Consider the following 26,321-nt stretch of genomic DNA (forward strand, 5'->3'; position numbering starts at 1 on the left):
TGGTTTAAAAACACATGTACTTGATTTATTAGGGCATGTTAATATGCCCAAGAATTTTTACTTAAAAAATTATATGGATACCAAAAGGAAAAAAAAAGTATGGTCATCTGAAATGTAAACTATGCTAAAAATAACATTATAATGAACGGCAATGGGAGCTGATGGGGGTAATCAAATACTTTGGCCTCATTTGAGGACTGAGGCATTTACCTTTCATTATCTGACAGTATTTTTTCAGCCATGGGAAATTCAGCAACTTTTTGTTGATCAAAGATAGCACTTTCAGGGAAACAAGTTAACCATAAGCACCCTCCATGACTACTATAACAAATGGCTCTGGATTTGTCCGTGGGATTCTGGGAGCCTCTAGTTAACACTGTGATGGAAAGAACAGTTGTTTTTTTTTTTTTCATAGAAAAATCAGTGACTCCTGAACGTTCTTTCAAAACATCACAAAATGGCTAAAGCCACACAAACCCACATAGAGAGAAGCCTGAGAACAGGACAGCCACTTGGCACATTTCTGAATGTCCAGGGGAATTTTGAATGATTCTAGTGAAACACGCTTGGAGAATGGGTATGAGTGCGCAGAATCTTAAAAAATGTTTATAGTGAGTGGGGAATAAGAAATAAGTAAAGAAATGATGGTATCCAGAATATTAAAGATTCAGTCATTATATGATGAAATGCTAAATTGGATTTTAAAACATACTGTCGCATTATGGGTCATATAAACCCTTTTGAGTCTTTGGAAGGATAAAGCTCAGCATAGAAAGGAGAATGAGTAAAAGCTTCACAAGGACATAGTATCTGAGGTACATTTGGAGGGTTGGGAATTAGGTTGTGATAGGGAAAGAGGTGGGGAGATCACATGATCATGGGTATGGATCTAGAATATCTAGAGCTAAAGCTTTGGGAACTGGAGAGGGAGGTGAGGTGGCATACATTTGTGTACAGCTAGCCAGCACCTGAGAGTGCAGGTCATGGTGCTTTTCTTTTTCAGTAGAAACCATATTGAGAATTTACTGTGTATCTGGCACAGTGGTCGGGGTTGTGAATTAAAAGACAAATGAAACTCAGTCTTGCTTTTAAAGATTTCACAGAATAACAAGACAGAGTGAAATAAAACTAAATAAATGTAATGTGCTATTAGCTATAATAAAGTAGTTAGGATAAAGGGTTTAAAATTGAACATACACCAGAATGGATTACACGTCTTTCTCAGGGAAAGAGAACAGGCACCAACATTGCATAGAGAGGGCATAAATCAGTACAATTTTTTTTGAAAAAAAAATTCAACTACAAAAGTTTCTTCAAACCCTATGACTCAGTAATTCACTGCCATTATTTTTACTTAGAAAGAATTTGAGATACGGACAAAAATTTCTACATTATGAGAATTTATTATGATTACAGGTGTCCTGGTTAGCACAGGTTTTCAAGCCAAACCTCCTGTTAGAATTGTGGCTTCACAATTCTCCACAATCTTGAACAAGAAATTCTACCCCTACAATCATGAGTTCATTCATCTAAACAATGGGTATAATAAAAGTATCTTCCACAAAGGTTTATCGTGAATATTTAAAATGTCACTGAATAGAAAAGACAAAGAAATGCTTGGCCCACAGTTAAGTTCTCAATAATTCTTTGCTCATTAATTTATAGCAGTGAAAAAAATAAAACCAGAATTACCTAATGTTCCATAAGTGATTGGAGAGAATATGAAAAGCTTATGTAGTAGAATATTATATAGCCATAAAAACCCCTTTTTATGAACTATTAAAGGGAGAAAATGATGATATAATGTTAATTGCCAAAACAAGACACAAAACAGTATTTGCTGATCATTCTAAATTGTCCTATAAATAAGCAAATAAAAATATAGATGCATAACCTGAAGAACAGAGGAACTAAATACCCTTGAAAGTTATCTCTGGGTGCTGGAGGTGAAATCATTTTTATTGTTTCTTTCTACTTCTAAAAAAAATCTACAATGAACATATTTTATTTTTATTAGGAAAGGAAATTATTTAAAAGAGGAATTTTTCAAAATGCCAGTTATTTGCCAGAATATGGTACTGATTTTTGAGAAATTATCATTTCAGTCTTTTACAAATACTCCACATGGAACCCTTTACACTTACTCAGTGACTTCTCCCTCAGTAGTCATTCCCTCACACAGGAAGTCACTGGGTTCTCTAGAGGTTCATAGCACCAGGGTAAATGTTATATAGAAGACAGGTCACACACACAGCTTTTATCTTCAGAGCACCCAAGAGAAGAGTAAGAGCCATAAGCTATTTACACAGTAATGTAATGCAAATACCACAGGAATAAAGGGAAAAGAGGAATCTGTGGACAGTAATGGTTGGGATGGATCCTAGGGATGAATACATTTGAATAACTAGAGTGCATGGGGTGCTCCATGCCAGATAAGAATAATAAAAACAAAACAACATTGGAAAGTCCAGGGTTATGCATGAACCACCATCTGCAGGGACCCTCAAGCATGGGACCTAAAGCTACTCAAAGGTTCATACCCAGCATGAAAAATAGGTTATTTCTCACTCTGTCCTGCAGGACAGTGTTGAGAAAGCTCTTGAGAACATATTGATAATTCAAGGATATGTTTGAGAAGAAGAGTGCTATAACAGAGTAGGCTTATCAGTCATGGGCAAGAGAAAGGAGAATTGGTTTCTGCTTATATTATAGAGCAATGGTCCATATCAGAGCAGTGATTCTGTGTGGACAAAGATGGCAAACAGAAGTTTAGAACCTGTTTGTATCACTGAAGACTTCTCCAGAGTGACATGTCTAAAGGGAAAAAGCTAGGAATAGCTCAAGGAATTCTAACCTAGAAGATGTTCAAGCAGGTGGCCCCTGAAGCAGAGATGAATAGAAAGCACAAACCATCAGCTTTCAATCTGTAGGATGAGTGAGGGGATGATTAAGATTTTTGTATCTATCATTCCTTCTATAAAAGAAGAGAATCTTGAGAATCTCTGATGCTTTTTTCTAATTCTACAAGTGGATGACTCCAGGGTTTCTAACATACTTAAGATAAAATTAAGTAATTACAACTTCTTCTTCAATAGGACACATTTCAAAAGATCTTTCAGATTTGTTTTAGCTTTTTTTTTTCCTGTGAACAAAAAATGTGACAAGAAAGATTTAGAGAAGGATAAGTTTATATGAAACTCGGTTTCAGAGGTCTCAGTCCACAGTCAGCCAACTCCAAGCTACATTTCTACTTTTGCACAGGAATCACTGTGCCCCTCTAGAGTTCCAGGCCTCAGCGCCAGAGTAGGTCTCCCAAGTCTTCACCCACACAGGACTACTGGGTGTCCGAACGGGACCATCAGCATCAGTACCTGTGCAAAACTTTCAGTCACCCACCCAAGCAGAATTCCCGGAGGCAGGTCCCATGCAAGACACCCGATATCTACCCACACACAGGATCTCCAGCCACCACTCCTGTGTGGACCCCCAACAACCAATGTGGGGCTCCCCTGGTTGCTTCCATCTTGGGACTCTGCAGCAATGGAGATAGTCCCCTATGCACCATAGCCCTCCTGCACTGGGGAACTTCACCACAAGCTCTGAAGACAGCCATAGCCACACGCTGCACACCATAGACCCAGTCTCTGAACTCATCACCCAACACCACCGCCCAACCTGACACCCCATAGCTGAAAGCAAACACCTCCATCTTGGGAAAACTTCATCATCATCTTTAGTGGGGGCAACTCCCAGTGCGGAACTGGGTTTGGCCAGGTACCCAGTTTCTAACTCCCCTCTTTCCCCAGCAGCCATTTCCCTGGCACAGTGACTTCCCAACAACAAACAGTGGGGCAGTTGCACAGCACCCTCAAAGCACCGCACACAAAAGCCCTGGAGAGAAAGGTCCCATATTAGGAAGCAGTAACAGAGATGGTGAGTGTGATACAGTTACCTCTACTTTTTTGTATTTTTAAGAGTTGCTTTGTGGCATAGTATATGGGTCTATTTTAGAGAAGGATTCATGTGCTGCTGAGAAGAAAGTGTATTCGCTCATAGAAGGATGGAATATTCTATACGTGTCAGCTAAGTCTAATTTATCAATTGTATTTTGAGTTCTATTGTTTTTTTTTGTTGTTGTTGTTTAGCTTTTGTTTGGAAGATCTATCCTGTGGTGAAAGAGTTGTACTAATTATTGTGTTGTGGTCAATTTGATTCTTGAAATTGAGAAGGGTTTATTTGATGAACATAGATGCTCCATTGTTTAGGGCATATATATTCATAATCATTATATCTTGTTGGTATATGGTTCCCTTAAGCAGTGTGAAATGTCCTTCTTTATTCCTTTTGATTAATTTTAGCTTAAAGTCTACTTTATTTGATATGAGGATGGAAACCCCTCCTTGCTCCCATAATCCACTTGAGTGTTATGATTTTTTTCTCATCCTTTTACATTCAGTTTGTGTGTGTCTTTTCCTATGAGAAGAGTCTCTTGAGGCAGCATATTGATGGGTCTTTTTTTTATCGAATCAGCTAGCCTATGTCTTTTGATTGGTGAGTTTGGGCCATTAACATTCAGTATTATAATTAAGATATTGTGTGGGATTAGGCCCCAACTTCCTTAATGAGACTCCTATGGTGCAAGAATTAAAATCAAGAATCAATAAATGGGATGGATTCACACTAAAAAGCTTCTTCTCAGCAAAAGAAACAATCAGTGAGCTGAATGGAGAGCCTACATCTTGAGAGCAAATTTTTACCACTCCCACATCAGATAGAGCACTAATCTCTAGAGTTTGTTAAGAACTCAAAAAACTAAACACCAAAAAAACAAGTAGCCCAATCAATAAAAGGGCCAAGTACCTGAACAGACATCTCTCAGAAGATGATATACAATCAAAAAATATATTAAGAAATGCTCAACATCTCTAAAAACTAGAGAAATGCAAATCATCTTACTCCAGTCAGAATGGCAGCTATTAAGAACACAAACAACAATAAGTGTTAGTGAGGATGTGGGGAAAAGGCACACTCATACATTGCCAGTGGAACTGCAAATTGGTGCAGCCAATATGGAAAGCAATATGGAGATTCCTTGGAAAACTGGGAATGGAACCACCATTTGACCCAGCTATCCCTCTCCTCCATCTTTACTCAAAGGACTTAAAAAACAGCATACTACAGGGACAACGGGACACAGCCACATCAATGTTTACAGCAGCACAATCAACAATAGCTAAACTGTGGAACCAACCTAGATGTCCTTCAGTAGATGAATGGATAATGAAGAAAATGTGGTATATATACACAATGGAATACTATTTAGCAATAAAAGAGAATGAAATCATGGCATTTGCAGGTAAATGTATGGCCTTGGAGAAGATAATGCTAAGTGAAGTTAGCCAATCCCAAAACACCAATGTTTTCTCTGATATAAGGAGGCTAATTCATAGTGGGGTTGGGAGGGGAAACATGGGCAGATTAGATGAAATCTAGATAGGACAAAGGGGTGGGAGGGGAGGGGAAAGGGTATGGGGGTAAAAAAAGATGGTGGAATGAGATGGACATCATTACCCTACATACATGTATGAAGACACAACTAATGTGAATATACTTTGTCTACAACCAGAGATATTAAAACTTGTGCTCTATATGTGTAGTATTATTTATAATGCATTCTGCTGTCATATATAACAAATTAGAATTAAAAATTGTTTAAAAAAGAATGTGCCAGAGGTAAGCAGTTCAGGACATGACAATCAGGAAACAGAAGAAATGTTCTCTTTACAAGGGACAAAATATACACCCCAAAGACATGTCCCTCTGGGACTCACCTCCTCCAGTCACATCCTACCTGCTACAGTTACCACTCAGTTAATCCCTATCAGTAGATTAATGTACTGACTAGGTTAAAGTTTTCATAATCCAATCATTTCACCTTTGAATTTTCTTGCAGTGTCTCCCATATTAGTTTTTTGGGGAATACCTAACATCCAAACCATAACAAAGACTTCTTTTCTTAGTAATTTTTTAAAAATATTGAGTATTGAATGCATGAATTTAATTAGCTTTAATAGCTAATATTGGAAACAAATGACATGAGTACTAAAAGAAAAAATGGCTACAGAAGGTGGATATAGAAAGTGTGATATATTCACAATGGAGGTTTACTGAGCCATAAAGAAGAATGAGTTATGGCATTTTCCAGAAAATGGATGAACTGGAGAAACATGATGCTAAGTGAAATAAACTAGAGTCAGAAAGTCAACAGTTGAATGTTTTCTCACATATGCAGAAACTAGAGAAAAATAAGAGAAAGGGGAAGGACTGCATGAAAGTAGGAGGACAATCAATGGAGTATAGTGATTGAGGTGGAAGGAGGAGAGATGAGAGACAGAGAAAGGTAGGAACTGGAGAAAGCAATTGACCAAATTATGTTAAGTACATAAATGAATATACCACAATGATTCCACTTTTATGTATACCTATAAAGCACCAATTTTTAAAAAAAGCAATAAATTAGTGGAAGGAAGACTTGTAGAATAGAGGAAGAGGAACAGGGGGAGGGAAAAGGGGAAGGAAAGAAGAAGTATCAGAGACTAAAATGAAGCAAATTATATTCTATGCATATATGAGTGTATCAGAATGAATCCTGCCACTATGTATAATTATAACTCATTAAAAATCTTTTTAAAGAATAGAGAGGAAGGGAGGGAGGGGGAGAGAAAGAGAAATGGCTAAGTAAGATAGATAAACAAAACATGACCTGTTTGATATATGGAAGACCACATTTTAATTAAAAGAAAAGCACTGGATCTATGTATCAATATGAATAGATGATAAAAACATACTGTTGAGTGAATAAAAGCAAATTTCTGAACAATATTTTAGTATAATTCTACTTATGAATAAAAACTAAAACTAACCCTGTGTTCTATGAAAATCATATGCCCATATAGATATGCATATATAAAGAATATGCATGCTTATCTGATAAGAGTGATTATTTCTGAGTATGGGATAAAGAAATAAAATTAGTAGTTCATGAAGTTTATAATATAATATTTTAAAAGACAATAAACAAATATTTCTTAGGTGAATCAAAATAGACAAAAAAGGGACAATCAATTAGAAAAACAAATATAGCACAAACAATAATAGAGTGGGAATCACAGGACTAAAGTTTCCCAGGGTGACACAACTAACTACTTAGCATGAAAAACTCACTCATTCTCTTTGCATTCAAGTTTGTTTCCTCAGCTCCTGCATAGGGACTTTGGCCAAGAGGAACATTAAAGTTCCAAGTTTTAAGATGGTGAAATGATTTTGAAATTTTGTTCCATAGGACAGTGAGCAAGTAACCAATGGTATTTAGCACAAATGTCAGAATCTGTGGGATGAAAAAGCAGTGAACTAAACTACCATGGCAGGTTCCTCCTGCTAAGTGATTTGAAAAGGTTAAGATCCTTTAGTAACACATTTCTCAGAGCTCTGTAGTGGAGCTGCCTACCTGAGTTCACCATCAGGACTCCTAAAGCTGGTCACTAACACATTTGGTTCAACCGCTCAGAGTAACTACTTGTGGGAACACACCCATGAAGGGTGTTTAACTCAAGATTTTCATGAAGATGACAAAAGGATTTGTTGAGAATGACCAAATCTGTATGCTGGAAAGAGAACCATCTGAGATTTAATCTCCATATTTAAATATGTATATCTATAAATGATTTGCTGTGGATTCTGGTAATCATCTCTGGTTTCTCTTCTCCAGGGAATTTGATGATAACTCTTTACTACAGTGGCTGGGAGAGTCTCTGGGCTCGTCTTCTCTGGATCTTCCTTCTTATGTTCCACTTTGCTCTCCCGTCACATGGTGTGCTCTGGGAAGTCCACTTCTGGGTACAGAAGCTCTTCACTAAGTCTCAGTCCCCCCACAAGAGTTTTGCTTGAGGGCTTGGGATGTAGCTCAGTTGGTAGAGTGCTTGACTTGCTTGCACAAGGCCCTAGGTTCAATCCCCAGCACCATAAAAAAAAAAAATTGCTTGATGTCAGCGCTTACATGCCAACACACTGCTGTGGCTCTCAGCCTTTGCGTTGAACACACTTACTTCACCTATGCTGTCCTTGCAGGAAGCCTGAGTCTGTGATTAGCCCATACCACTCCAGTGCCCCTGGGAAAGGCTTAAAAATCAGTTTGTGGAGACAAGTTGAGTTTCCCCCATACATTGAATGCACATTGAAATCAACCCCTCTTTTGCACACTGTATTTTCTGTACATAGCAGAAATTGAGATTTCCATTCTCATAATAGAAATTTTTTTAGGTTTTCAAGATTTTTTTAATTGGTTTTATTTTTTAAATACATGACAGCAGAATGCATCACAATTCTTATTAGACATATAGGACAATTTTTCATACCTCTGTTTATATATAAAGTATGTTCACACCCAATTCATATCTTCATACACGTACTTTGGATAATGATATCCATCACATTCCACCATCCTTGCTAATCCCCTTCCCCCTTCCTTTCCCTCCCACCCCTCTGCCCTATCTAGAATTCATCTATTCCTCCCCTCCCTACCCCACTATGAGTCAACTTCCTTATATCAGAGAAAACATTCAGCATTTGTATTTTGGGATTGGCTAACTTCACTTAGCATTATCTTCTCCAATGCCATAGCATTTACAAATGACATGATTTTATTCTCTTTTATTGCTGAGTAAAATTCCATTGTGTAAATATACCACATTTTTTTTATCCATTCATCAAGTGAAGGGCATCTAGGTTGGTTCCACAGTTTAGCTATTGTGAATTGTGCTGCTATAAACGTTGATGTGGCTGTGTCCCTGTAGTATGCTGTTTTTGAGTCCTTTGGGTATAGTCTGAGGAGAAGAATATCTGGGTCAAATGGTGGTTCTATTCCAGTTATCAAAGGAATATCCAAACTGCTTTCCATATTGGCTGCACCAATTTGCAGTCCCACCAGCAATGTATGAGTGTGCCTTTTCCCCCACATCCCACCAACACTTATTATTGTTTATCTTCATAATAGCTGACTGGAGTGAGATAGTATCTGAGAGTAGTTTTGATTTGCATTTCTCTAATTGCTAGAGATGATGAACATTTTTTCATATATTTGTTGATTGATTGAATATTCTCTTCTGAGATGTGCCCTTGGCCCATTTATCGATTGATTAGATTATTTGTTTTTGTTTTGGTGCTTAGCTTTTTGAGTTCTTTATATACCCTAGAGATTAGTGCTCTATCTGATGTGTGAGGGGTAAAAATTTGCTCCCAAGATGTAGGCTCTCTATTAACCTCACTGATTGTTTCTTTTGCTGAGAAGAGATTTTTTTTTAGTTTGAGTCCATCCCATTTATTGATTCATGGTTTTAATTCTTGTGCTATAGGAGTCTTATTAAGGAAGTTGGGGCCTATTCCACATGATGGAGATTAGGGATTACTTTTTCTTCTATAGATGCAGGGTCTCTAGTTGTATTCCTAAATCCTTGATCTATTTTGGGTTGAGTTTTTTGCATGGTGAGAGATCAAAGGGTTTAATTTCATTTTGTTGCATATGGATTTGCAATTTTCCTAGCACCATTTGTTGAAGAGGCTATCTTTTCTCCAATGTATGTTTTTGGTGCCTTTGTCAAATATAAGATACTTGTAATTTTGTGGGTTAGTCTCTGTGTCCTCTATTCTGTACCATTGATCTACCAGTATATTTTGGTGCCAATATCATGCTGTTTTTGTTACTATTGCTCTGTAGTATAGTTTAAGGTTTGGTATAGTGATGCCACCTGCTTCACTCTTCATGCTAGGGATTGCTTTAGTTATTCTGGGTCTCTTATTTTTCCAGATGAATTTCATGATAGCTTTTTCTATTTCTATAAGGAATGCCATTGGGATTTTGATCAGAATTTCATTAAATCTGTATAGTGCTTTTGGAAGTATGGTCATTTTGATAATATTAATTCTGCCTATCCAAGAGCAAGGTAGATCTTTTCATCTTCTAAGGTCTTCTTTGATTTCTTTCTTAAGGCTTCTGTAGTTTTCATTGTATAGATCTTTTACCTGTTTCATTAAGTTGATTCCCAAGTATTTTTTTTTTGTGGCTATTGTAAATGGGGTAGTTTTCCTTCTTTCCCTTTCTGAGGATTTGTCACTGATATACAGAAATGCCTTTGACTTATGGGTGTTGATTTTATAACCTGCTACTTGGCTGAATTTGTTTACTAGTTCTAGAAGTTTTCTGGTGGAGTTTTATGGGTCTTCTAGATATAGAATCATATTGTCAGCAAATAATGCTAATTTAAGTTCTTCTTTTCCTATATGTATCCCTTTAATTTCTGTCATTTAATTGCTCTGGCCAGTGTTTCAAGAACTATGTTGAATAGAAGTGGTGAAAGAGGGCATCCTTGTCTTGTTACAGTTTTTAGAGGGAATGCCTTCAATTTTTCTTCGTTTAGAATGATGTTGGCCTAGGGCTTAGCATAGATAGCCTTTACAATGTTGAGATATGTTCCTGTTATCCCTACTTTTTCTAGTATTTTGAACATGAAGGGTTGCTGTACTTTGTCAAATGCTTTTTCTGTGTCTATTGAGGTGATCATATGATTCTTCTCTTTGAATCTATTGATGTGATGAATTAAATTTATTGATTTCCTTATGTTGAACCAACCTTGCAAACCTGGGATGAATCCCACTTGATCATGATGCACGATCTTTTCAATATGTTTTTGTATTCAACTTGCCAGAATTTTATTGAGAATTTTTGCATCTATGTTCATTCGAGATATTGGTCTAAAGTTTTCTTTCTTTGATGTGTCTTTGCCTGGTTTTGGGATCAGGGTGATATTGGCCTCATAGAATGAGTTTGGAATTACTGCCTCTTTTTCTATTTCCTGAAATAAATTGAAGAGTATTGGTATTAGTTCTTCTTTAAAGGTCTTGTAGAACTTGGCTGTGTAACCATCCTGTCCTGGGCATTTCTTGGTTGGTAGGCTTCTGATGGTGACTTCTATTTCATCACTTGATATTGATCTGTTTAAATTGTGTTTATCTTCCTGATTCAGTCTGGGCAAGTTGTATGACTAAGAAATTCGTTGATGCCTTCACTATCTTCTATTTTATTAGAGTATAAGTTTTCAAAATAATTTCTAATTATCCTCTGTATTTCTGTAGTGTCTGTTGTGATATTCCCTTTTTCATCACGTATGCTGGTATTTTTTTTTATTTTTTATTTTTTTATTGGTTATTCAAAACATTACAAAACTCTACACATATCATATTTCATACATTCAATTCAAGTGGGTTATGAGCTCCCATTTTTACCCCAAATACAGATTGCAGAATCACATCGATTACACATCCACATTTTTACATAATGCCATATTAGTAACTATTGTAATTTGAGTTCTTTCCTTCTCTTCATTAGCATGGCTAAGGGTCTGTCAATTTTATTTATTTTTTCAAAGAAGCAACTTTTTGACAATTTTTTCCATTGTTTCTTTTGTTTTGATTTCATTGATTTCAGCTCTAATTTTATTTATTTCTTGTCTTCTACTGTTTTTGCTGCTGATTGTTCTTCTTTTTCTAGGGCTTTGAGATGTAAAGCAAGGTCATTTATTTGTTGAGTTTTTCTTCTTTTAAGGAATGAACTCCATGCAATGAACTTTTCTCTTAGAACTGCTTTCATAATATCCCAGAGATTTTGATATGTTGTGTCTGTGTTCTCATTTACCTCTAAGAATTTTTTAATGTCCTCCTTGATGTCTTTTGCAACCCATTGTTCATTCAGTATCATATTGTTTAGTCTCCAGGTGATGGAGAAATTTTTATTTTTTATTTTGATGTTGATTTCCAATTTCATTATGATCTGATAAAACGCTTGGTGGTATCTCTACTTTTTTGTGTTTGCTAAGAGTTGCTTTGTGACATTTGATTTTCTCCTTTGATTATTTTATTTTAGAGAAGGATCCATGTGCTGCTGAGAAGAAAGTGTATCCACTTGGTGCAGGTTGAAATATTCTATATATATGTCAATTAAGTCTAAGTTATTGATTGTATTATTGAATTCTATAGATTCTTTATTCAATTTTTGTTTCAAAGATCTATCCAGTGGTGAGAGGTGTGTTAAAGTCATCCAAGCTTATTGTTGTGATCAAGTTGACTCTTGAACTTAAGAAGAATTTGTTTGATGAACATAGCTGAAACATTGTTTGAGTCATATATATTTATGATTTTTATGTCTTGTTGGTGTATGGTTCCCTTGAGCAGTATGTAATGTCCATCTTTATCCCTTTTGATTAACTTTGGCTTGAAGTCTACTTTATTTGATACAAGGATGGATACCCCTGCTTGCTTCCACAGTCTGTGTGAGTGGTATGATTTGTCCCAACCTTTCACCTTCAGTCTGTGTCTTTTCCTATCAGATGAGTCTCCTGGAGGCAGCATATTGTTGGGTCTTTTTTAATCCAATCTGCTAGTCTATGTCTTTTGATTGGTGAGTTTAAGCCATTAACATTCAGGGTTACTATTGAGACATGGTTTGTATTCCCAGACATATTTGTTTGTTTTTCCTTTAGGGTACTACCTCCCTCTGCCAAGTTTCATTGTTTTTTTTTTTTTAATTCCTCTTCATGGAATATTTTTCCAAGGATGTTATGTAGTGTCAGTTTTCTAGCTATAAATTCTTTTAACTTTTTTTTTTATCATTGAAGGTTTTTATTTCCTCTTCAAATCTAAAGCTTAATTTTGCTGGTTACAAGATTCTTGGTTGGCACCCATTTTCTTTCAGAGCTTGATTGATATATGTTGTTTAGCTTTCAGGGTCTGTTTTGAAAAATCTGCCATTATCCAAACTGGTTTTCCCCTATATGTAATCTGATTCTCCTGTGGCTTTTAAAATTCTCTCCTTATTCTGCATATTGGGCATTTTCATTATAATATGCCTTGGTCTGGATCTGTTGTGATTTTGTATACTCGGTGTCCTATAGGCTTCTTGAATTTGGATTTCCAATTCATTCTTCATGTTTGGAAATTTTTCTGATATTATTTCATTGAATAGATTGTTCATTTCTTTGGTTCGGACTCCTATGCCTTCCTCTATCCCAATAACTCTTAAATTTGGTCTTTTTATGCTATCCCATATTTCTTGAATGTTCTGCTCCTGGTTTCTTACCATTATCACTGCGTGTTCTATGTTCTTTTCAATATTATATATTTTCTCTTCATTGTCTGATTACCTATCTTGCAAGTGGTCTACTCTATTTAATGCTTTTATTTGCGCTTTTAATTTGGTTTATTTTCATTTCAAGGATTTCTGTTTGATTTTTTTTTTAGCACCTCTATCTCCCTCTATCACCTCTATCTCCCTGTTGAGGTGATCTTTTGCTTCTTGGACTTGTTTATGTAGCTCTCCTTGTCAAAGTGATCTTTCACTGCCTGTATTTGCTCTCTTATATCTTCCTTTATTTCACAGAACATTTTAACTATATATATCTTAAACATTCCTCCTGCTGTGGCTGCCAATGATAATAATGATGAGGTGTCTTCATTTGTTTGGGGCACTTTCTTCCCTTGTCTTTTCATGTTGCTGGTGTATCTTCCTTTCCAGCTCTGTGGATCTAGATTGTTACTGTTTTTACCCTATAGGTTTGTAGTGCTCTTGTAGGGTTCTAAGACCTCCCTTTGTGGGGAAGGACAATGTTAACAGTTCCCAATATCAACAATATACCACCTACAAACAATTTGTTGTTATTAAGACGTTTACAGTTTAGTCTTGATGTACAGAAATGTTGGATTCAATTATTATCTAAAAGTTTTTTTAAAAAAGGTTTACAGTTTCTGACAGTGGACAATAAACTGGGGGTGGGACTTAGGACGATATGCTGAGGAGGTAGAATGTGAGGATATAGAGTTAATATATCTTAGAAAGTATGAAGGAGAAATCTAGTGAAGAGCGTTAGTAGCAAGAAAATAAACGAGAAGTAATTTAGGGTAGGCAAGTAGGTGAGATGAGAGTAGAGTACATAAAACAAACACACATATGTATTTACAAAATACAGATGTTAAAACAGTAAAATTTGGAGGGGGAAGAAAAATAAAAAAATTAAAAGGATAAGAAAAAAAGGGCATATACAACACGACTATATTATATTATTCAGATGACTCAGTCTTCAAAGTCCTATTTCATGGAAAGTTCTTGGTTTCACATATGTTGGGGATGTGAGGACCGGAGGATGGAGGGGTAGAAGAGAAAAAAAACAACCAACCAACCAACAACTCGAAGGAAGAAGCCAGGGTTGTAGCTAGCTTTAGAGATCCATATCTTTCCTGCTTCTCTTCTCATCCAGGAGGTGGCAACGTCTGTGGTAAGCTGGTGTCTCTGTCCTCTGGATGGTGGAGGTAACCAGGGTGGGAAGACTGGTCCTTGTGCAAGGCACCTGGATGCGGGGAGTGGCACCCACCAGTCCCTGCAGAAAGACTGCACATTAACTGGTTTCTTTTTGGGACCGCTTGCTCGTCTGACGTGAGCGCCCTGTAATACCTTCCTCTGTTGCCTGGAGATTTCCCAGTTCCTGGTCTCTCCCTCTCCCTTAGCAGTCAGTTCCCAATTGAGGAAACTCTCACCCTGGGGCTCCCGTGGGCGGCTCCTGGTCGCACTGCACACCTGTGTTGGGCAGCTACTGTGTTGGGTTACCAAGGGGAGGGGAAAAGGTTGGAAATCTGGTACCTGGCTGCTGGAGATCCAATCTAGGAACTGCCCCCAGCTGAATAGCAAGAATGTTGAGCCAAGATGGTGGCGGTCTGCTTGCAGGGCGGGGTGTCTGATGGGGTGGGAGGAGCCTGGTGATGTGGGAGGAGCCTGGTGAGGTGGGGAAGCCTGGTGAGGTGGGGGGAGCTGGGCGTTGGCATTGTGCTGTGGGTAGGTGGCAGCTGAGTGACTTCCCTGGGAGCGAATGGAAGGCTTGGCGACCTGCAGATGTGTTGATAGGTGATTCTGCTAAGGCGCTCGCTGAGTCTTGCGTGGACTGCAACTTCGGGCTTTGGGTCCTGCTCCAATGCGGGGCATCCTACTGGAATGCTGAGGCCTGGAGCCCTGCATGGGGTCGCAACGCTGGTGATTTCTGTGGAGAGCAGCTGGATAGGTGTCCTCTAACACTCTCAGAGATGGAGTATTCCGACTGGGTGAGATCTGTGGGTCTGGCGGCATGGGGCAAGGGGCATGGGGCGGCTCACTACCTTCCCACCGTCATGTTCTTTCCAACTCATAATAGAATTCTTAACTCTTAGTCCAGCACATAATCAAGAATAATAATTGCACTTGCCATCCTCCCGTGTATCTATGTGTGGCAAGTGATGAATTTTAGGCCAATGGAGTGTGAGTGTTGGAGATGTGTGTGATTTCTAAGTTTTGCCCTAAATGGAAGGTGTGTGTCCCTCAACTCCCACTTCTTCAGTACAATAACTAAAATATGATGATGAGTCTCCTTCAATACTTAAGGATCACCTGGGGTGGGGTGGGGGGGATGATCTGAATTACCAACCCATGAAATGGCCATATCGAGCCTGTTCTGTTTCTCTTCAGACTTCTATAAAACAAAAATCAAGGTCTAACTTGCTTAAATCTGTTATTTTGGATTTTGTCAAAGTTCTAAAGCAATGACTAATGAATGGAATCTGGAACCTATAAATAGGGAAATTACATGGTAAAATGAGTATATATGACATGGGCTTACTGTGGCAAGAATATAAAATTTTCAGGCTGGAAATCTAATAGCAAAATCTTTGGTAGAATGCTGCATTCATTTCCCATGGCTGTTCTAACAAACTCACAAATTTAATAGCAAGAATCAACACAAATTTATTATATTATAGTTCTGGAGGTTAAAAACCCAAAATGGATCTTAGTGGGCTAACATCAAGTTGTCAGCCTGGCTGCATACTATGGAGCTCTAGGAAAAACCTATTTTCTCATTCCCGGAGGCCACTTGCATTCTCTACCCAGAGCCTCTTCCTCCAACTTCAGAGGCAGTAATAGCAGGTCAAATCCTTTTCATGTCAAATCAGTTTGATCTATTCTTCTGCCTCTTTCATCTACATTTAAGAACCCACATGATTGCAATGGACCTAACTGGATAATACAGAATAATTTTCCTATCTTAATAATCAGCTGGCTGGGCATTGTGGCACACGCCTATAATCCCAGCAGCTCAGGAGGCTGAGACAGGAGGATTGCAAGGTCAAAGCCAGCCTCAGCAAAAGTGAGGAGCTAAGCAACTCAGTGAGACCCTGTCTCTAAATAAATTACAAAATAGGGCTGGGGATGTGGCTCAGTGGTCAAGTGCCCCTGAGTTCAATCCCTGGTACCCCTCCCCCTAAAAAAAGAATCAGCTGATTATTAAACTTAATTGCTTCTGCTCCCTTAATTCCCGTTTGCTACGTAAGGTAATATATTCATAGGTGCTAGGGATTAAGGTGTGACTATCTTTGAGAGACCCTAATTCTTCCTCCCACTTTATCTCCTGTGATAACTGGAAAATCAAAAGCCATCCTAATCAACCCCACTATAAGAAAGTGTTGAATTTTTTCATAATATTCATACATGACATTGTTGACTGCTTCTTGTCATTTTTAGCAAAGTCCTACTAGAATGAGCTAAATCCTAGCAAGAGTCAGCCTGTTTGAAAGAAGACATGAAGGAAATACCAGCTCTGTTTATGTAGCCACTTTTTTTTTTTTCTTTTTCTTTGGCCTGCGGCAGGGTCCAGATATTTGGGGCCTTTCAGGGTTGAGAAGTTAATAGCTCCTCCACTCTGGTGATTCTGTAGAAGGAGCCTCAGCAGGAGAAAAGCCTCTAGCTCAAGCTTTTTTTCAAGAAATTCCCAGTCAGTGTTCCCCACAGACAATAGGAGGGAGCAAAGTGGTACAAATTGGACTAAGAATATATCATCCTCAACCAAATCTGTTTTTTAATGGCCCCAAACTAAAAGGCCAATGCAGAAGTAGGCAATCCACATGGAAGAGAAAATAAATGACTAAAATTATACTGCTTAATAAGTATATTGGATAGGACCATTGGCTATTGTTACTGTTCCGTGGAATTTATTGCAAGTAAATAGAATTACATTTTTAAGGAAACTACAGTTAAAAATGAATGGGCAAAGCCAGGTGGCCAACGCCTGAGTTACTGCACACTTAAGATATCCATAGCTCTTTGAATTGGGTTTGGCCAGCAGGAAGAACATTCTCCCCTATGTCCATTTTAGATGCAGTGAAAGAGAAAAATGGACAAGAAGATTCCCAGAAGAAAAGACTTGGAATTGGAGAAGAGTGGATGGGATAAGAGTGAGGTGAGTTGAGACACTGGCCTCAGGTACAACATTTAAAGCAGTGCAAAAAAAAAAAAAAATCAGTAATCAGGATAATCTTTCAATTATTTAATCAAGCAAAATTAGTACCAAAAAAATCTCTAATGAAAAAAATATCCAAAATTTTAATAATGACAGGATCCGTAACAATGCCACAGGAAGCCCTGTTGGAGCCTAAGGCAAAAGGAAAAATCAGTAGGATGGATCCTATCATTATTAAAAATTGATATTTTGTTCACCATAGATCCTTTGCATTCATTTTATTTGTTAAAAATATTTCATTAAAATATTTTTATCTTGGTTACTGGGGGGGGGTCCTTTAAATTTTGTAACTGGGGAAGAACATCATTCACCTTGTTCTCTACTCTATGACCTGAGCCATGGAGGAGACACCGTGGACTTTAATCTAGAATGTGGGATGAGCTAAAGAAGAAATCTACTCCACTGCCTAGGAAAGAGGTACTATGGCTGAATTGCATCCCCCAAATTTATGTTGAAGCCTTGTTCCCCAGTGCCTCAGAAGGTGACTATATTTGGAGACAGGGTCTTTAAAAATAAGTAAGTTAAAGTCTATCCTAAATATTAGGATAGGCTCTAATCCATAATTACTGGTGTTCTTATTTTTTTTTAAAAAAAAAGGAAGAAACATCAGGATGCACACACAGGAAAGATCCCATGAGACCTCAGCGAGAAGGAGGCCATCAGCAAGTCAAGCAGTGAGACTTCGGAGAAAACCAAACTTACCAACCCGGTGCTCTCAGACTCCCATCCTCCAGCACTGTAGCAAAATGCATTTCAAGTCATTTAAGCCCCTCAGTTTGTGGTATTTTGTTTTGCAGCACTAGCAAACGAACACAGGAGTCTTTGGCATTACTGCATGACAGTGTTTGATAACTGTTCTAGTGAGTGTGCCCTGTCTTTTCCCTCCTTTTTCTATATGGGAGGTTTGGGGTTTTGTTTGCCTGTTTTAGTTGCTGCTACACATCTCCTAATCCACTGTTTTACTTTGGTGAAGGGTCAATTAACTGGTGTCTCAGGTTATAGTTCACTGGACCATGAGCACCAGCACCTGGTCCTGGTGAAGAGGATGATGAATCGCCTGCGGATCTGAGATTCTGAGCTGGATACAGTCACTGGCATGTGACCTTGAAGAAAGATGAGTGTGTTCCAGGAGCAGGAAGAAGAATACATGAGAATATTAGAGTGGCCAGAGAAAAAGACTGGGACTAAAATTACTATTGTCATGGGCTGGGGTTGTGGCTCAGTGGTAGAGTGCTCACCTAGCACAAGTGAGACACTGGGTTCCATCCTCAGCACCACATAAAGATAAATAAATAAGGGCTGGGGTTGTGGTTCAGTGGTACAGAGCTCACCTAGCACATGCGAGGCCCTGGGTTCAATCCTCAGCACCACATAAAAATAAATAAGTAAAATAAAGGTATTGTGTCCAACTACAGCTAAAAACATTAAATATTTTTAAAAAGATAAATAAATAAAGGTATTGTGTCCATTTACAACTAAATTTTTTTTTACTTACTATTGCTTCTCAACATCTACTTTTTCCTTCATCTTTTAGTAATACTAATCTCAGCTGCACACAAGACCTCTAAACTATAAACTCCACACATTGTTTCTGAGCAAAAGGACACACATGGAATAGATATGTGTGTCTATGAGATCATGTCCTCAAAAGGAAGTGGTGTGCCCTCCCCTCTTCCTCATCAGAATATTCCAAATACCGACATTGTGATTATCTGAGAGATTTTCAACTGTGCAGATAAAGTCTGTATCCACCACTCAACTGAAACCACAGATGTCTTTCTCACCCAGTTTGCCCCAGCAAGTTTAGACAAGAACATATGATCAAGAAATATTCATGGCTATGTCCCTAAATATACAACAAAATAAGTTGGATTCTACTCTTTCCTGGACTTAATTTGAGCCATTCTGGTCGTTCAAATTATGTTGAATATGAAATGATTAAACAGTTGGGGATTAGTTAGCGTGGCAGTTTAAGACTTCAAATAATAAGGACCTCAGTAAGAGAGAATCATCCTTTCTCTTCACATAACATTTCAAGTATCAGCCGTCACAGTTGATAGAATAGCACGATAATATTCAGGACCAAAACCTTTTTTTTTTTTTTTCATTTGCAGCTTTGCTGTCCCAAATTTGTATTTCTAGCCCTGACCTATCTTCTGAACTTCAGACTCATTTATCCAGTTGTCTGATCAACATTTCCACTTGGGAATCTGAAAGGGATCTGAAATTTAAATTTCTAAAACAGAACTCTTGCTTTACCCTCCTAATCCTTATCTCCTCTGTCTTCCCCATGCCAGTAAATGCATGTTTTTAGACCCAATGGCTTAGACAAAAAAAATCCCTAGAATTACCCATGACAATTTCTGACAGCTTGGAAATATATTCCAAATCTGATCACTTCCCACCCCTCCTCTGTTGGTGCCCCAGTGGAGCCACAGCTTCTCTGGAATGTAAAATCAAAATAGCAACATAATATTGCCCCTTAGTTCGACTTTCTGCATGGTACAGTTCATCTGACACATAGAAGCCAGAGTGTACTAATAGTCTATGGCTGCTGTAACAAATTGCCACAAACTTAGTGGCTTAAGCAATATAAATTCATCATCTTACTCTTTTGAAGGTCAAGAGTCTTACTTGAGTCTCAGTGGTCAGGTGTGATCGGGCACATTCTCTTCCTGAGGCTCCAGTGTTCAAACCATTTCCTCCCCTTTTCCAGCTTCTGCAGGCTGCCTCTACCCCACAGGTCAGGCCCCGTTTTGCCAAGTTCAAAGCCAGCAATGGCAGATCGTGCCCTTCTTACTCTACATCGCCTGACTTCCTCTCCAGGGTCTTCCACAATTAAGGACACTTGTGAACGCATTGGCACCACCTGGATAATCCAAAATAATTTCTCTGTTTTAAGATGAGCTGGTGAGCAGCTTTACTTCCATCTGCAAATTTAATTCCTCTTTATCATCAGGTAAGGTAACATATTCACAGGTTTCAGGGATTACAATATGAGCATCTTTGCCGGGACATTATTCTGCAATTTTTTAACACATAAATTAGGTCTTATTTCTCCCTTTCTTCTGTCTTCTGTTGCCTTCTCATTCCCACTTTGAACAAAATCGAAAACCCAAGGAAACCAGCCTTTCCTGGGCTGTGCATTTCTCTTCTATTTCATGCCCCATCACCCTCTCCCCGCTCATTCCTATGGAGTCTCTGCAGCCTTATTGCTATTTCTCAGAATAACAAGCTCATTACCACTTCAGAGCCTTTGAATTGTTTATTTTTTTCTGCCCCAAATCACTTCCCTATATATTTACGTGGTCCCCTCCCTCATTTCAGTCATGCTTCTGCTGAAAGGGTACTTCCCCAGGAAGGCCATTTCCTGATTATTATCTGTCACTGTCACTCCCAAGTTTGCTATCAGACATTGTGGTACCGCCTTATCAAGCTTATTCTGGGTTATTATTACTCATTATGACATCATTCTGTACATATGTTTGTTCATTTTTTTCATTGTTTGTATCTGCCATCAGAAAGCAAGCTTCTTGAGGCCAGGGGCTATGTCTGTCCTATTCCCTGCCTCATCTGCAGCATGATATGGGTGTCCAAAAGATATTTTGCCAAATGAGTGAATGAATGATTGAATGTAAGGATAAAGTAGCTGATACGATTGACATGTTTACCTATTTTCAAACATCAGAATAACCCAACCACTCTTCTGCTAGAGTTGAACCATTTGGATTTAGACAATCCAGACAGGATGCTAAACTTAACCTTCACTCAGTCCTATTTACAATGCAATTGAAAGCTAGGGATTTGTTCCATTTACTTCTTTGTGTATTGGCTTTCGAATGAGGTGCTTAATTCCAGTCCGCATGCTAAACGTGTACGGACTCTGTGTTGGGCCTCCCGTGCCACCTTTGGGATCCTCACACAGTGCAGGACAGCGTTATTAATCTACTCTCTACCGATGCTACAGTCGCACCTTGCAGATTGTCGAGGAGTGACAGATGGGCAGTGCCCCGCAGCCCCGAAAGGCGATCTATGGGGTTCTGGACTAATGGCTTTTAGAAAAGTCATTATTGATCAAGCAAAGTTTCCAACTTGGTAAAAGTGGGGGCTTAAGGAAAACAACATTGTTTCAGAACAGAGATGACCTTATCTGGTTTGCTCTTAACCCTCTGAACCTAATTCTCATAATTCAAAAAACATATATGAAAAACCTACCAAGAAACAGAAGCTATGTCAGGAACCACAGCTTTTAAAGTAGAAGTAAAGACCATCTTTGCTCTCTTATACTTCTCTATCATTATAGTGAGACCATAACTCACACAAAAATCCATAAAAGAGTCAAGAAAGTGTCTCTTTGAAACTTTAAAAAATGGTCTAGTTTTCCAGTCACAGGTGGGCCTTGACATTTGTTACAGTAAACAAACAGAAAAACAGCCATATTTAAAACTCCTGTCTGCCTTTGGTGTCATGCTTATGGAGCAGGGTTATGTAGTAGTATTAAATTCTCTAATCATGTGATCAACGGCAGCAAAAATAATGGTCTAAATGGTTGACATATGTGTCCTTACTCATTTCAGACTCTGCTCAAGTCACAAGTCTTGATTTAATGTACCTAAAGCCCACTTCCTTTTTCTCTTAAAATCTATGTTTCTTCAATCCTTAATGCTCACCTTCACTCTTAGCCACTTTGGGGATTCTGGTCATTTATAAATGGCCACTACCCTAAACCTAGAAGATAAGACACTCAGTTGCCAGTGGCATAATTCCACCCTGATTTTGGCCCAAATCCTGTGTCCATCCTCTGCCACCGTCCTCTGTTGTTACCAGAATCATCACACAATCACCAGGACAGAGATGATGAAGTGGAATTCCGTGTACCTGAATATTGACCTGACTTGGGACTTCATGTCAGCTTGACATTCTATGAATGACTGAAATTTAAAACTCTGAGTATAGGAAACATTTTGTCTGAATCTCTTCAAAAGAAATCATAAGCAAGTACCTCTAATAGGAATTTGTTTCCTTAACTAAGATTTAATTAAGATATTCTGGAAGATAACTGGACAAAATGACAAAGCAATTGTTTTACTCTTTACTCTAAAATCCTATTGTAAATATTTGTCATTGGTTCCAAGACAAGAAAATAATTGGAATCAGTGTTTCCATAGGATAAATGGGTCATTGGCTGGCTACCAGATGTATGGATGGATAGATGACAGGTACATAGATAGATAGATAGATAGATAAAATAAGAGCTAAACTTCCAAAGGAAATCTAAAAGAAAATATGATCATTAGCCAGAAGGACTTGAATCCAGTCCACCTACAGGAATCCTCAGCTAGGACTACCTAAATTAAGTAAGCCAGTGGGACACTAATAAAATCTTCTAAAAGGCAGATCTGGTCCCCTACCTTGTTTTTATCAATAAAAACATTAAGTGTCCTGAGATTAGTTAAAAAACCAAGTAGTGTCCTCAAGTTTGAGGTCACTAAAACATGCTGACTTAGACGTGGTCATGTTAGTGCTTTGTTCATGGACTGCTAAGCAGATGCGCATACAATTGATGGTGTCATCAAGGTTAAGCTTAGGTGAACCTGCCTAGAAATAGGTATCTTAACCAATTTCAACTAATAGTTTTTCTCTTAACCATTTGTATTATTATGTTCTCCCAGTAGAGAGGATGTGATGGCCTTATAACAGATACATTTTATATCTTTTTTTGTTTGGAGACAGTGAAGGCAGAGAGAGGGAGCTGGTGTCTACTGAGTTTCTTCTGTGTATCAACTACTTCACAAATAATAACAAATTTACTCCTTATCTGGTAGTCAATCTTTGTCTATTATTCTGATTTTAGAAAAAAGGTTGAAACTGAGTTTTCTAATGTCACGAGGCTGGAATTTAAATCCAGGTATATCTGACTCTTGAGGTCATATTCTCACCAATGCACTGGCTGCTTGGAAATTTGAGGTTTTAAGAAAAGGAAAAGGAGAATTACAAGAAAAGGGGAAGCACAGAGCTCAGTCACACTACCCTTGTGCCAGAATTCATAGTTCAAATTCATAGATCCATAGGGTCACCCACCTGGGCTGAAGGGGAGTGGCATGCAGGTGGTAGGTAGGTGTGTGCAATCTAGACATGGAAAGGGCTTTAGTCATGAATGAGTTCAGGATCTTTATCTTAGCATTCAGGAAAGCAAGACTCAAAATGAGAAAGTTCCTTGCACAAGATCATACTTTTTTATTTAAATTAAATGTTTTTAGCTAATACACAAAAGCATAGAAGTTGTACTTTGTTGTGGAATCATATTTGATTTTGACAATTCTTCAACAGCACAGTTAAAACTAAAATCCCATAAATCTTGATGCTCAATTCAAAGCTCTTTTTTATTATCTACTCAATCTTTTCAAGAAGGACTTCTCAGACATAGGACCTACATTCATGTTCTTTGTAGGCCAAAATCAACTGCAGGGGAAAAAAAAGAAAGAAAGAAAAGACCGAGTCTGGGACTTGTGACTACTCAAAAATCCTAACATCTATTCAAAGTAATGGATCCTTTAAAGAAATCCCTTCTTATTGCAATAAAGTATGAGTCTGAATTGCAATCAAAAAAGAGAAGACAGATTTATCCTTAACCCTTAATTTATCTGTTCCTTTGCATAAAGAGCATGGATTAGGGAAGGCATTTGCTTGCTGTGTTTCCTTAAGTCACTAAACTTCTCTGAGCTGCATTTTAATCATCTCTAAAATGAAGAAAGTAATAATACAGTGGTTCCTCATTATCTCAAGTTTAATATCTGAGTCTGCCCAATAATGAGACTGCACAGGAAAGCAAAAGTCATCATAACATGAAAATATTCTCTAATGCTCTAATGAGTCAATCACTTATAAAATTAGACTGCTCTCCATCTTCCTTCTTTCTTAAGATTCGTGTCTATCTTAAGCCATTAAAAATCAATGTCTTTGATAATTATTCTATAAATATCATGCAAATCCTTTGCCAAAAAAGAACTCTAAATCTCAGAAAAGCTTCAGAATTTCAAGCAATGAAAGAGAGTAGTATTGGAGAACAGCGTGTATCACACACAAAACAGCTGGCGGAGAAGGGCTTGGCTTGGTTTGGCAGCTCAAAACTTTGAACAGAGAGGAGGTAAAGTTGGTGACAAGGAAGGAATTTTAAAGAAAAAAAATGAGTATCTAAATAATAATAAAAGTCCTTGGGAAAGCTGATAAGACCTTGAATATTTCACAAAAGTGACCTTCTTTTTGATGATGCTTTGTAAGTTAATTAAACATGAAAAGATGTGGCATTGTGTTCTCACAGAGCTTTGCCAGAAATGGTGTCTTTTAAAAGAAAAACCTTCATTATTTTCAATAATTAGCACTCATTGTCATTATAACCAAAATCATTATATTTGTGGAAAAAAACACATTATTTTCATTACTTTAACTCCATTTTTTTTCAAGATAAAAGTCTCAATTGACACCTTTTTCCCTTTCATGCTATGAAATTTTAGTTGCAGCTTTAAGTGGATTCCCTTGTAGTGAGTAATTATCCTTGCATAATAAAGCTCTCTTTTATCTGTACCATTTCCTATTGTTATAAGGAAAAAATGAGATGAGACTTGCAAATGCATTTTGGGAATTCTGGAGTGCTATATTAATGTTAGTATTCACTTGGCTTCCAAAAAAATGTCTTATTTACTATGTGCAAGTTACTTTCACATACATTATTTATTTTACTCCCAAAACAATTCATGGAGGTGAGTATATCATCTCTAAACTGTATATTAGAAAAATACAGAAACTGCTCAAGGTCACCTAGTTATTAGTTGGCTTAGCTATGCTGAGAACAAGTCCAAGGTTTGCATTATATTTCTTAGAGCCATAGAAAAGCCACTATTTTCAATGCTGGTCAACCATATGCATTTTGTATGTGTCTATGTAATGCATTCATTCAAGAAATATTTATTGATCATCTATTCCCCTAGAAATATCGTGGTGATTGATGCTTTCATAGAGGGTGCATTCTAGTGGAGTGTATCATACCAACAAGAAAGCTAATAATTTAAGTAGGAAAATATCCTACTGGGTTAAGTGCTATGCAGAGAATAACAAGCAACATAGAAAACATCTGTTATAGACCAAATAATGTAGCACTTTGCATACATTAACTCATTTAATTTTCATAACAACTCTATGAAACATGGAATATTATTATCTTCAGTTTTCAAATGAGAACACTGAGTTGCAGAGAGGTTAAGTTATTGTCTTGTGCCACATAGCTGGTAATGGTAAAGCCAAGCTCCACACCTATGTTCGTGGAGGTACTCTCAGTCCTGTTCTGTACATAGGTTTATGTGATAGAAAGTTCAACATTTCTAGCAATTACAGAAATTAAAACTAAAGTGAGAAAAAACAAATAAAAGATACTAGAAAACAGTATTTTTTATAACAGCATCACAATAAAAAAATTTCTGTGAAACTGACTATACCTCTTTATTAACAATGTGAAGTATATAAGAAAGACTATATGTTTCTTTTTCATTTTGACTCTCAGAATAATCAAAGCCTAATGTGAATCATATATGCAGCAAATGCATGCAACATTATTTTTACTACAATTATGAAAAATTATCTGTTAGACATTGTGCTTTGATTCATATTTTCTGAACCTCATTCATCTCAATTAATGTTTTATCATTTTGCCTTATGTGGTTCTGTTTTATGATAGTCTACATATTTTGCAAAGTAAGATAAGTTATAAACAAATAAGTGCATTATGTAATAGAATCCTTTCTAACCTTTCATAAGGTGTCACATTTTAGGGCTGCTCATCTAGGCATCCCTTCCTGTTGGTGATTACTTTGTAATTCACTGAAAAGGATGGTTACACACCAGCCA

The sequence above is a fragment of the Marmota marmota genome, unplaced genomic scaffold, assembly GCF_001458135.2.
Source record: "Marmota marmota marmota unplaced genomic scaffold, marMar, whole genome shotgun sequence".
Taxonomy (NCBI): domain Eukaryota; kingdom Metazoa; phylum Chordata; class Mammalia; order Rodentia; family Sciuridae; genus Marmota; species Marmota marmota.